Genomic DNA, 3,333 nt, shown 5'->3' with positions numbered 1-3,333 from the left:
CGACCATATGCATCCTACCTTGACCCTAACCCCATTACAACCTATGGGAAGTCCTCATGATATTTGTATGCATGCATGAAATAATTGTTGATTGTCAGATGAAAAACAAATCTTAGAAAATATGATTAGGGGAGAATTGAGTGAATCAACCCCATACACTTGAGTGACTAGAGCGGATACACATCCGGTGAGGGTTCGATTGCTCAATTACATGTTTCCACTCATGATCATCTCTTTTCTTGCAAGTTTGTAAAATCTTTTTAATAATTCAATTCAATTGTGGGTTTGATTTGACTGCTATGGCTTTAGCCCTTATACTTGTATATGTATTCTTGGAAATTGACTTGTTTTGACCAAGTGGATGCATTCATATAGATAGATTGCATATAGATAGGTAGCATTAGTTAGTTTGCATTGAATAAATGTTGATACCCCTTTTGTTCTTTCTTGATTTTAGCATGAGGACATGCTTAGTTTAAGTGTGGAGAGATTTGATAAACCCCGATTTTGTGGTTTATCTTGTGCTTAATTTGGGGGATTTTATCACCTTTTTCCACATTTATTCAATGAAATAGCATGGTTTTGCAATTCTCCATTGATTTGTGCTTAAATGTGAAAACATGCTTTTTAGGCCCTTAAATTGGTGATTTTAACTCACCTTAATTCCATTTGATGCCTTGATGTGTTTGTTGAGTGATTTCAGGTTCATAAGACAAGTATCGGATGGAAGAAGTGAGGAGAAAAGCATGCAAAGTGGGAGAACACATGAAGAAATGAAAGAACCGGAAAGTTGTCAAGCCCGACCTCTTCGCACTCAATCGACCATAACTGGAGCTACAGAGATCCAAATGAGGCGGTTCTAGTTGCGTTGGAAAGCTAACATCTGGGGCTTCAAAATGATATAAAATTTGTTATATTTTGATTCGTGTTCAGGGGAGCGCACACGCCATGTACGCGTGCACGCCGATGCTGCTCGTGGCCCACTAAAGTGAAATCGCCCCCACCGAATTCTGAAGCACTTTGGGCCCAACCCAACTCATTTCTGATGCTATTTCATGCAGAATTCAAGATTGGGCAAGGGGGGAGCAATTGTTTGGTAGCTTAGCATCATGTAGTTTAGTTTCTAGAGAGAGAAGCTCCCTCTTCTCTCTAGAATTAGGGTTCTTAGGATATTTCCATCTTAGATCTAGGTTTAATTCATGCTTTGATTTAATCTTCCTTTGCAATACTTCTTCTTCTACTCTTCCTCTTTCTTGTTTTGAATTCAATTCATGTAATTCTCTACTTTTATGTTGATGCATTTTTGTTCTTCTATTTTCAATTCAATGCAATTTATGATTCATGTTCCTTTATTGTTGATTTGATTTTGTTGTTGTTTAATTCCTTGCAATTGAGTAGTGTAGATTTACATTCCTTGCAATTTACTATATTTTCCTTTTATGCCTTCCAAGTGTTTGATAAAATGCTTGGTTAGATTTTAGTATAGATTTTAGTGTTCTTGGCTTTGGTAGAGTAATTAGTGACGCTTGAGTTATCTAATTCCCGTGTTGATTGATAATTAGAAGTTGCTAATTGATTTGGATACCACTAAAGCTAGTCTTTCCCCTTGGGAGTTGGCTAGGACTTGTGGAATCAAATTAATTCATCCACTTGACTTTCCTCCATGGTTAGAGGTTAACTAAGTGGTAGCAATGGATAATTGTGGTCACAATTGAGGAGGATAACTAGGATAGGACTTCTAATTCTCATTCTTTGTCAAGAACTTTCTAGTTGTTATTTTAATTTCATTGCCATTTACCTTTTATGTCTAATATCTCAAAACCCCAAAACATAACTTCATAGCCAATAATCATTCACTTCATTGCAATTCCTCATGAGACGACCCGAAGTCCAAATACTCCGGTTAATTCTTATTTGGGGTTTGTACATGTGACAACCTAAATTTTTGTATGTGAGGACTCTTTGTTGGTCTAGAACAATACTTGCAACGAGAATTAAATTGAGAAATTCTATATCAACAAGAGTAGTCAACACATCAATAGGCGCAGTATATCTGTACCTTCCATTAATGTTAATAATTTCGGGCTCAAGCCTCAATTAGTTACTCTGGTGTAACAGAACTATCAGTTTCATGGACTTCTGTAGAAGGACCCCAACAAATTCATTTCTGACTTCCTGTAGATCTGTGACACAGTCAAGATGAATGGAGTGAACCCCGATGTTTACAAGCTCATGCTCTTTTCCTTTGCTGTAAGGGACAGAGCAAAATTATGGCTGGATTCTCAGCCCAAGGAGAGTCTGGACACATGGGACAAGATAGCCACTGGATTTTTGGCCAGGTTTTTTTCACCCCAGAAGCTGAGTAAGCTTAGAGTGGGAGTCCATACATTCAGACAGAAAGAGGGAGAGTCCCTCTATGAAGCCTGGGAGAGATACAAGCAGCTGCTCAAGAGATGCCCTCCCGACATGATTTCAGATTGGATCAGGCTAGAGATCTTTTATGATGGCCTCTCTGAGATGGCCAAGATGTCACTGGACCATTCAGCAAGTGGTTCACTACACATGAAGATGACACCTGAGGAAGCGAATGAGCTGATTGAGATGGTTGCCAACAACCAATACATGTACACTTCTGAAAAGAACCCTGTGAACACTAGGACCACTCAGAAGAGAGGAGTCATAAAAGTAAAAACACTGGATGTGATTTTGGCACAGAACAAGCTCATATCCCAACAGATAAGCATGATCTCTCAACAAGCTCATATCCCAACAGATAAGCATGATCTCTCAACACTTAACCGAGATGCAAGTTTCAACTATCAACACTTAAGATGCATCCTATGAAGGAGGTGTTGGTGACATTGCTCAGCCCACCATGGAAGAAGTTAATTACATAGAAAATTCATCCAGAAATCCTATTAATAATCCTTACGTGAATACTTTTAATCAGGGATGGAGGAATCACCCTAAATTTAGATGGAGGGAGCAGCAGAGGCTTCAACAAGGCTTCAATAACAACTAGGGTGGAACCAATCAAAACAGGTTCAACAACAGACAGTTCCAACACTCTCAGCAGCAGATGGAGACGCCTAAGCAAAGCCTCTCTGACTTGGCCACAATAGTCTCTGACCTTTCCAAGAGCACACATAGCTTTATGTAAGAGACTCGGTCTTCAATTCAGAACTTGTTAATACAAGTGGGTCAGTTGAGCAGCAGGATACCTGAGAGACCTCCCAACACTCTTCCAAGCAACACAGAGGTGAATCCAAGGGAAGAGTGCAAGGTCCTCACTATGGGAAAAGAGGCCAAACCAAAGGAGGAGCAGGCTGCTGA

The sequence above is a fragment of the Arachis ipaensis genome, chromosome B04, assembly GCF_000816755.2.
Source record: "Arachis ipaensis cultivar K30076 chromosome B04, Araip1.1, whole genome shotgun sequence".
Taxonomy (NCBI): Eukaryota; Viridiplantae; Streptophyta; class Magnoliopsida; order Fabales; family Fabaceae; genus Arachis; species Arachis ipaensis.
Note: the sequence above shows the minus strand (reverse complement) of the source record.